We start from the raw sequence: 10,605 nt of genomic DNA on the forward strand, positions 1-10,605 counted from the left end.
TTCTCCCAGCAATCTTGATTCCAGCTTGTGTTTCTTCCAGTTCAGCGTTTCTCATGATGTACTCTGCATATAAGTTAAATAAACAGGGTGACAATATACAGCCTTGATGAACTCCTTTTCCTATTTGGAACCAGTTTGTTGTTCCATGTCCAGTTCTAACTGTTGCTTCCTGACCTGCATACAAATTTCTCAAGAGGCACATCAGGTGGTCTGGTATTCCCATCTCTTTCAGAATTTTCCACAGTTTATTGTGATCCACACAGTCAAAGGCTTTGGCATAGTCACTAAAGCAGAAATAGATGTTTTTCTGGAACTCTTGCATTTTCAATGATCCAACGGATATTGGCAATTTGATCTCTGGTTCCTCTGCCTTTTCTAAATGCAGTTTGAACATCTGGAAGTTCACGGTTCACATATTGCTGAAGCCTGGCTTGGATAATTTTGAGCATTACTTTACTAGCATGTGAGATGAGTGCAATTGTGTGGTAATTTGAGCATTCTTTGGCATTGCCTTTCTTTGGGATTGGGATGAAAACTGCCCTTTTCCAGTCCTGTGGCCACTGCTGAGTTTTCCAAATTTGCTGGCATATTGAGTGCAGCACTTTCACAGCATCATCTTTCAGGTTTGAAATAGCTCAACTGGAATTCCATCACCTCCACTAGCTTTGTTCGTAGTGATGCTTTCTAAGGCCCACTTGACTTCACATTCCAGGATCTGGCTCTAGGTCAGTGATCACACCATTGTGATTATCTGGGTCATGAAGATCTTTTTTGTACAGTTCTTCTGTGTATTCTTGCCATCTCTTCTTAATATCTTCTGCTTCTGTTAGGTCCATACCATTTCTGTCCTTTATTGAGCTCATCTTTGCATGAAATGTTCCTTTGGTATCTCTGATTTTCTTGAAGAGATCCCTAGTCTTTCCCATTCTGTTGTTTTCCTCTATTTCTTTGCATTGATTGCTGAAGAAGACTTTCTTATCTCTTCTTGCTATTCTTTGGAACTCTGCATTCAAACGTTTATATCTTTCCTTTTCTCCTTTGCTTTTCGCTTCTCTTCTTTTCACAGCTATTTGTAAGGCCTCCCCAGACAGCCATTTTGCTTTTTTGCATTTCTTTTCCATGGGGATGGTCTCGATCCCTGTCTCCTGTACAATGTCATGAACCTCATTCCATAGTTCATCAGGTACTCTATCTATCAGATCTAGGCCCTTAAATCTATTTCTCACTTCCACTGTATAATCATCAGGGATTTGATTTAGGTCATACCTGAATGGTCTAGTGGTTTTCCCTACTTTCTTCAATTTAAGTCTGAATTTGGCAATAAGGAGCTCATGGTCTGAGCCACAGTCAGCTCCTGGTCTTGTTTTTGCTGACTGTATAGAGCTTCTCTATCTTTGGCTGCAAAGAATATAATCAATCTGATTTTGGTGTTGACCATCTGGTGATGTCCATGTATAGAGTTTTCTCTTGTGTCGTTGGAAGAGGGTGTTTGTTATGACCAGTGCATTTTCTTGGCAAAACTCTATTAGTCTTTGCCCTGCTTCATTCCATATTCCAAGGCCAAATTTGCCTGTTACTCCAGGTGTTTCTTGACTTCCTACTTTTGCATTCCAGTCCCCTATAATGAAAAGGACATCTTTTTTGGGTGTTAGTTCTAAAAGGTCTTGTAGGTCTTCATAGAACCATTCAACTTCAGCTTCTTCAGAGTTACTGGTTGCGGCATAGACTTGGATTACTGTGATATTGAATGGTTTGCCTTGGAAACGAACGGAGATCATTCTGTCGTTTTTTAGACTGCATCCAAGTACTGCATTCCGGACTCTTTTGTTGACCATGATGGCCACTCCATTTCTTCTGAGGGATTCCTGCCCGCAGTAGTAGATATAATGGTCATCTGAGTTAAATTCACCCGTTCCAGTCCATTTCAGTTCGCTGATTCCTAGAATGTCAACATTCACTCTTGCCATCTCTTGTTTGACAACTTCCAATTTGCCTTGATTCATGGACCCGACATTCCAGGTTCCTATGCAATATTGCTCTTTACAGCATCAGACCTTGCTTCTATCACCAGTCACATCCACAGCTGGGTATTGTTTTTGCTTTGGCTCCATCCCTTCATTCTTTCTGGAGTTATTTCTCCACTGATCTCCAGTAGCATATTGGGCACCTACTGACCTGGGGAGTTTCTCTTTCAGTATCCTATCATTTTGCCTTTTCATACTGTTCATGGGGTTCTCAAGGCAAGAATACTGAAGTGGTTTGCCATTCCCTTCTCCAGTGGACCACATTCTGTCAAATCTCTCCACCATGACCCGCCCATCTTGGGTTGCCCCACGGGCATGGCTTAGTTTCACTGAGTTAGACAAGGCTGTGGTCCTAGTGTGATTAGATTGACTAGTTTTCTGTGAGTAGGCGGCTGCCACGGGCGTGCCATAGCGCAGGCAGCTGCTCTGGGCGCGCCATAGCGCCGCCGAGAGGAGCCACCCCACGTCCGAGGTCGGGGGCAGAAGCCAGGAGGACCCCATGCCCGAAGGGCAGCGGCCAAGAGGAGTTACCCCACGTCCGAGGTCAGGGGCAGTGGCTGAGAGTACCAGACTGCGACAGCGCAGGAACGGCTGAGAGGATCTACCCTGCGTCCAAGGTCAGGGGGCGGCAGCCAGGAGGAACTACCCCACGCCCCTAAGCCGGAGGCCCGGGGTGGCGGCCGAGAGGAGCAACCCACGCCTGAGGCCAGGAGCAGTGACGAGAGGAGTTACCCCGCGTCCGAGGTCAGGGGCGGCGGCCGGGAGGAGATACCCCACGCCCCTAAGCCCCGAGGCCAAGGTCGGCGGTGAGGAGCAACCGCACGGACTGAGGCCGGGGCGGAGGCCAGGGGCTGTGGCCGGGAGGACCAACCCCACGTCCAAGGAGCCGTGGCTGCGCAGGCGCAGGAGGGCCTAGAGGAGCTATCCCACATTGAAGGTCAGGAAGGGCGGCGGTGAGGAGATACCCCTCGTCCAAGGTAAGGAGCAATGGCTGCGCTTTGCTGGAGCAGCCGTGAAGAGATACCCCACGCCCAAGGTAAGAGAAACCCAAGTAAGATGGTAGGTGTTGCAAGAGGGCATCAGAGGGCAAACACACTGAAACCATACTCACAGAAATCAACTATACTTCATTTAAAAAAAAACACCCTATTTTTAAAAAATGATACAATAGCAAAAATGTATGAGAGGATTTATACATCTCCATCCAGTCTTGGTTCCTCTCCTAAGCGGCCATCACCATATTCATTGTCTTATATATTCTAAATGTTCTACCCTATGAAACCCTGTTTCATAATATCCCCTTGTCCTTTGAGCTTGCATTAAAAACTGAATATGTTCTCTTTTATCCTGTTTTTGGGACAACCTCCAGGACTGTCACAGCGAGTTGGATGATGTGTCTGCCAGCTGCTCACAAGTAGGGGCACATCCATTGCTAGAACTTGAGCGGTAGGAAACTACAGGACGCCAGGCCGGAAGGCGAGGGGCAGAGCGCCCACTAGTGGGCGGACCACGGTGAAGCAAGGTAACGCCGAATCACTAAAACGGTGCCATTAGCCAAGAGAGAGGAGTGTAACACGCTCAAGAGTTAATGGTAGAGAAATGGAAAGACTCCTTCTGTTTAAGAGAGTGGAGCAAAGGCCTATAAGGCCAGGAGGAAATACCCAACTAGAAAGTGAAAGAGTAATGAACAAAAACCTGTTCTACAGCACATGGAACTCTACTCAATGTCATGTGGCAGCCTGGATGGGAGCGGGGTTTGGGGAAGAATGGATACATGTATATGTGTGGCTGAGCCACTTCACTGTTCACCTGAAACTATTACATCACTGTTAATAGGCTATACCCCCATACAAAATGTTTTTGGTGTTAAAAAAAAATAAAGTTAATAAAAAGAAAATAAAAGGGTACCAGGGATAGAGGGTCACCTACGTTGGTGACTGCAAGACTAAAAACACAAGTGCTTTTTCCTCTCCTGTTGCTCCCAAACTACCTCATCTTACATTCTTGCCAAAGGCGACTTCATTCCTTCTGGGTCCACGTGCATTGTCCTGGTCCATTACACAACCTTGTTGTTGATTGTTGATTTCGCTGAGAAGCCCTCACCGGGCTGCTCAGCCCTGGTTTTTACAGCATAGTCTGATTTCATTAATTTAATTTTATTTTTTAAAAGGTTCTTAAAATAATACTTATTTCTTAAAAGTTGACACGTGCATAATAGGAAACCAAAAAACACATAAAGCAAAAAACCAAGTCATCTATAATTACAAGCAGTTTACTGTTTGATATGTTCTTCTAGGTCTTCTTTGTGTATTTACACAACTAAGCATCCATTTTTATGTAATTAAGAGAGAACAGTTATGTATCATACTTTTTCACATACCATGAATATTTACTATATCAAAGTTGATTTCACTAATTTTACAAAGTCAATGTATTAGAGGCAAGTGGGGTGCCCCCAGACAAATAAATGGTTTGCTAAACCACTCACTTTAAATGACAATAATAAAAACATTAATAAGCAGCAATATTTGCATCATGATTTATGGTCATTTTTAACAAGCAATTCTGCTGTGATCTTTGAATGATTTTCTTTAATAGATGACCTCCGTGTTGTCAGATTTGGTCTTGACTCAATGTGTTTATGCTGCCCCACCACATGTGTGCTTGAGTTAAAAAGCCTCTTGGCTAAGTTCCACAACTAAACTCATGAGTCAGACTCCTTATGGATTTTTATAAGTGGTGGTCACTACTCTTCATGAGTTGGGATGGAAGTTGTTGGTGATTTAAATCATAGAATTAAAACCCACTTAGATAAATGACTATTAGGGCCAAAATCTATTTCCAGCACAGAATTATCTGCATTGAGTCTCTGGACAACTACTAACTAATTACTTAAAATACTTTCAACGTTATGTTCTGCTCTTTAGACATTAAGTTAGGCCACAAAATTCTTAAAAAGAGACTGGGTTGAGTAATCAAAAGACTTTATTCATTCGGAGACCATTTCCACATCTATAAAATGGGAGTGATAATAACTCTTACTTCCCAGAGTTATATACAAGGCATACATGTATATGTAATGTATATGTATATGTATATGTATATGTATATGTATATGTATATATCTTATTTAAATGAGATCCTGTACCCAGGTGGCGTTAGCAGTAAAGAACGTACCTGCCAATCCAGGAGACATAAGAGACACAGGTTCAATTCCTGGGTCAGGAAGATCCCCGGGAGAAGGAAATGGCAACCCACTGCAGTCTTCTTGCCTGGAGAATCCCATGGACAGAGGAGCCTGGTGGGCCACAGTCCATGGGTCGCAGACTTGGACACGGCTGAAGCGACTTAGTTTGCACACATACCGAGTATCTAGCATAGTGGTGCCTGGTGTGTTATCTGTCATTGTAATTACCAAACAGCAGCTCCCTGTAAGATTTTCCTGAAGTTTCTTAGTCTAATGTGGGCTCGGTTTGGTGTTTCCCTATTTTGGCGTGTCTTTCACAGACTTTACAGGAATCTACAGACCATGCAGGCAGCGTTTTCTCAGATTATATCTACCCTCAAATGATGTTCCTCCATGGAGTCCCTTTGTGTTTTTTTTTTTTTCCCAGCTCTTTACCTATCTACTCTCATTGACATGGATCTTTTACAGAAAAGGCTTAGATGGAGGGTGGCATGTTCTGCTTATTAGAAGGTTAACTTAAACTTAACTATGAAACCTCTTTGTCCAGATCTTGTTGAAAATATTTCTAAATGAGCAAGTTCATTTTTCTGTCCTCAGACAGTTCTATGAACATAGTTCATCTTTCTGTGATGATAGAAGGTCTTGGGCTTCCTGAGTTATCACTGCAAATGTTGGCTTTTATCATCCTGGCCTGAAAGGATGAAGACTGAAGAGCAGGTGCTGTAACCTTTGACTTGTTTCAAAGTTGGCATCAAGAGTAAGTGTTGCCTGGGTTTGCTAGGACCATGTCTTATACAGTTTTACATTGTAGGCATTCAGTACATATTTCTTAAATAAATGATAATTGCATCATTGCTTCCCCCAATCCTCAGTCCCTCCTGCCACCTCTCTTTTCCACCGTTTCCCCAAAATATTGAAGATAGCTTATGAGGATGCTTAAAACAGAGAATGGAGGAGACAACATTTAAGGAGAAATCAGTCTCAGCCCCTTCTTCCCTTTTCTCCTGTTGTAGCCACCTTTGTGCTGCAGTGGACCCTGTTCTGCTGCCCTGCTGATTGGGCCACGAGAGTGTTGTGGGTGGACCCTGTTCTGCTGCCCTGCTGATTGGGCCACGAGAGTGTTGTGGGTGGACCCTGTTCTGCTGCCCCTGCTGATTGGGTCACGAGAGTGTTGTGGGTTCAGGGCTAATCAGACTCTCCTGAGACAGTTCTCAGCGTCAGTGTGACGCCACTTCCTTCCAGAAACTCTTCTTTCTTGGTTTAGTTAGTTTGAGTGGATTCTGTGGGTATTTATTTCATCATAAAATAATAACTTATTTATTTATATTTTTATAAATTTATTTATTTGGATTTTCCTAGTGACTTAGCAGTAAAGAATCCATCTGCAATGCAGGAGACACAGGTTCGATTCCTGGATCAGGACGATTCCCTGGAGAAGGAAATGGCAGTTCATTCCAGTATCCTTGCCTGGGAAATCCCATGGACAGAGGAGCCTGGTGGGCTAGAGTCCACAGGGTTGATATTTATTTATAATAAAATAATAAATTATTTATGTATTATATTTTATTTCTTTATAATTTTTATAAATTTTATCTTTAATTTTATAATAAAATACTTTCATTTTACAATAAAAATGATTTTGAGTGTTTTCTGTTCTTTACAAGAACAGTGAAATCCTTGATAAGCCAGACCACAGTTTAAAATTTTTTTAATTAATTAATCAATCAATCAATTAATTATTTCTGGCTGTGCTGGGTCTTGTTGCTGCCTGCAGGGTTTCTCCAGTTTCGAGGCAAGTTTTCTATAGCAGGTACAAAGTCAGGAAATGTAGAGGAAGTGTATTTTTATACAGTAAGTCAACTACTTTTTCAAGTAATATGCTTAAGCTCCAGACATCTTTGTAAATGAAGTACCTCTAAATTTTAAGCAGTGGGTCCAATTGTTAATCTGAAAAATGTGCAATAAATATGAAACACAGTGTCAAAAATAAAGGTTTCAATACACAGGGAAAACAACATATTTATTCTCATTTTTTTTTTCAGGTGAACAATCTGAAAATTTTTTGTGTGTTTATTTTGGACATATATCCATATTAGTAAGCATATTAGTTAAAAACAACTAACATATCATTTAAAAATAAGTTTATCTTAGATTCCCAGACTTTTCAAACACCCTATGGTGGCCAGTGTGAACATGGAAGCTTCATCATTATATAGTTGAGAGAGTCATGAGATAAAAGAGAATGTAACTACTCCAGAGGTGATAGTCTACTAAGGCAGAGATTTATCCTGAATATCCTCATAAAATCTCACGGTTTACCATAACAGAGCAAGCAACATCCTCAGCTCCATCTTTACAACAGAAGAATGCAAATTTTATAGTATTGTTTCTTGTAATACCTTCCAATACTGGCAGATGGTGTTACCTGTGAGCACAACCCAGGAAAAACGCATTTTGAAGGCAAAGGAGACAGTGGGCACCAATCACCCTTTAGTGGCGTTGCTTCAGCCCAGTTTACCATCCTATGTTCAATTCTTTTCAAGAAATATTTATTGGACATTGGTGTGTGTGTGTGGAGTTGGGGGCACATGCTAAGTCACTTCAGTCATGTCTGACTCTTTGCAACCCCATGGACTGTAGCCCACCAGGCTCCTCTGTCCATGGGATTCTCCAGGCAAGAATACTGGAGTGGGTTGCCATGCCCTCCTCCAGGGGATCTTCCTGACCCAGGGATTGAATCTGCATCTCTTATGTCTTGCATTGGCAGGCAGATTCTTTACCACTAATACCACCTGGGAAGCCCAACTGACTATGTATACTGTATATATTGGAAAAACCTACAATTTTCCCTTCTCCCAGTGAGTCTTCCTTCTCAGAGCTGACACCTGAGGTCACCAACTGTGTGGGGTTTCCCTGTCAACAAGTGATTCTCTGAGGCACCAGCTGGGTATCCTACAAGTTAACTCCATATCTAAACCTCTCCATCTGGAGATGGTGTCAAATCCCACAAGCTAAGGTCTCAGGCCCCCAGGAACATTCCCCTCCTCCTTCAGATGCTGATTACGAGTAGTAGGTCCCCAGTTTATCCACAGCTTCCATCGGTCTTGGTTACTAATTGGAGTGTCCCTTGTCCCCTCCTCAGGTTCAATTAGTTTGTTACATCAGCTCACAGAACTCAGAGAAGCACATTTGTCAGTTTATTAAAGGATATGAAAAGGCAGCAGTCCCCAACCTTTTTAGCACCATGGGCTGATTTCACAGAAAACATCTTTTCCACCAACTGGGGTTGGAGGGATGGTTTCGGGGTGACTTAAGCACATTAAGTTTATTGTGCACTTTATTTCTAATCTAATGCTGCCGCTGATCTGACAGGAGATAATAGTCTGTGGCCTGTAGCTTGGGGACCCCCATGATAAAGCATACAGTTGAGCAACCAGATGAAGAGGTAGGAAGGGTGAGGTCAAGGAGGGCCTTGAGCACAGGAGCTTCTGTCTCCATGGAGCTGGAGTTTGTTCCCCTCCTGGTATGGATCTGTTCCCAGCCTGCAAGTCCCCTGCACCCCATGCAGCTGGGATTTTAATGAAGCTTGCGCATGTAAACAATCTATTGTTGCCTCCATTTCCAGCCCTTCTGCCCTCTCTGGAGAGAGGGGAAGGGGCTAAAAATTCCAAGTTTCTAACTGTGACTCGATCTTTCTAGTGACCAGTGCCCAACCAGGAGCCATCCGGAAACCCACCCAGAGTCAACCCACCCATTAGAGCAAAATATGGACCCAGCGCTCTGCTCCTTTCCCTTAGGAATTCATGTGGGATCTAGGGGCTCTACGTCAGGACAGGGTCAAACACCAAATACTAGAACAAAATATGCCCCCAGGGTTCTTAACATTTAGGAAATTAATTACAAGGGTTTCAGGAGCCCTGAGTCAGCAGCCACAGTTCAGTTCAGTTCAGTTCAGCTCAGTTCAGTCGCTCAGTTGTGTCCGACTCTTCGAGACCCCATGGACCACACCAGACCTCCCTGTCCATGACCAACTCCCGGAGTTTACTCAAACTCATGTCCATTGAGTCAGTGATGCCATCCAACCATCTCATCCTCTGTCATCCCCTTCTCCTCCTGCCTTCAATCTTTCCCAGCATCAGGGTCTTTTCAAATGAGTCTTTGCATCAGGTGGCCAAAGTATTGGAGTTTCAGCTTCAGCATCAGTCCTTCCAATGAACATTCAGGACTGATCTCCTTTAGGATGGAGTGGTTGGATCTCCTTGCAGTCCAAGGGACTCTCAAGAGTCTTCTCCAACACCACAGTTCAAAAGCATCAATTCTTCGGCACTCAGCTTTCTTTATAGTCCAACTCTCACATCCATTCATAACTACTGGAAAAACCATAGCCTTGATGAGACGGACTTTTGTTGGTAAAGTAATGTCTTTGCTTTTTAATATGCTGTCTAGGTTGGTCATAACTTTCCTTCCAAGGAGTAAGCGTCTTTTAATTTCATGGCTGTGGTCACCATCTGCAGTGATTTTGGAGCCCAAAAAATTAAAGTCAGCCACTGTTTCCCCATCTATTTGCCATGAAGGGATGGGACCAGATGCCATGATCTTAGTTTTTTGAATGTTGAGCTTTAAGAGAAGAAACACCAAAATTTATTTTTATTATCTCAGGCTGTGCTAATTGCTAGGAATGCATATGTTAATAAGATAGAGTCACTGCTCTCATAGAGTTTACCATCTGGCAGGGATTAAAGACATTAACCAGGAGATTGCAACTCTTTACAAATAAAAACCACCTCCTAGGTGCCAGGCCTTCTCCTGGACACTTTACATCCATTGTCTCTATTAAGCAGATCTTGTTATGCTCAGTTTAGGGTACTTAGATGCTTGGAGAAGTTGTTACATACAGATTTGGGATTTGAATTCAAGTTGGCATGATTTGTGCACCTCATGCGAAGAGTTGACTCACTGGAAAAGACCCTGATGCTGGGAGGGATTGAGGGCAGGAGGAGAAGGGGACGACAGAGGATGAGATGGCTAGATGGCATCACCCACTCAATGGACATGGGTTTGAGTGAACTCCGGGAGTTGGTGATGGACAGGGAGGTCTGGTGTGCTGCAATTCATGGGGTCACAAAGAGTCAGACACAACTGAGCAACTGAACTGAACTGAACTGGCATGATTTGATAGTCTAGAATCCTATGCTATCCAATATGGCAGCCACTAGTCAAGTGTGTTTATTTAAATTTAAAGCTATATATACAGATGAAATCTAAGCATTTAGGTCCTCAGTCACATTGGCCACACCTCAAGTGCTCAACAGCCACATGGAGCTCGTGGTTACTGTATTGGACACTGCAGATTTAGGACATTTCCATCATCACAGAAAGTTCCATTGGACAGCA

General features: G+C 43.1%; 1 long non-coding RNA gene across 1 annotated transcript; it reads left to right on the forward strand.

Annotated features, from left to right (window-relative positions):
* Positions 1 to 1,412: 1,412 nt before the first annotated feature.
* LOC132344236 (uncharacterized) lies at positions 1,413 to 6,787 on the forward strand. The gene is made up of 3 exons (XR_009493413.1): positions 1,413 to 3,546; positions 5,813 to 5,968; positions 6,571 to 6,787. It is a non-coding gene; the product is annotated as an uncharacterized lncRNA (long non-coding RNA).
* The last annotated feature ends 3,818 nt before the right edge of the window (positions 6,788 to 10,605 follow it).

This window comes from Bos taurus, chromosome 29, assembly GCF_002263795.3.
Source record: "Bos taurus isolate L1 Dominette 01449 registration number 42190680 breed Hereford chromosome 29, ARS-UCD2.0, whole genome shotgun sequence".
In the NCBI taxonomy this organism is placed as follows: domain Eukaryota; kingdom Metazoa; phylum Chordata; class Mammalia; order Artiodactyla; family Bovidae; genus Bos; species Bos taurus.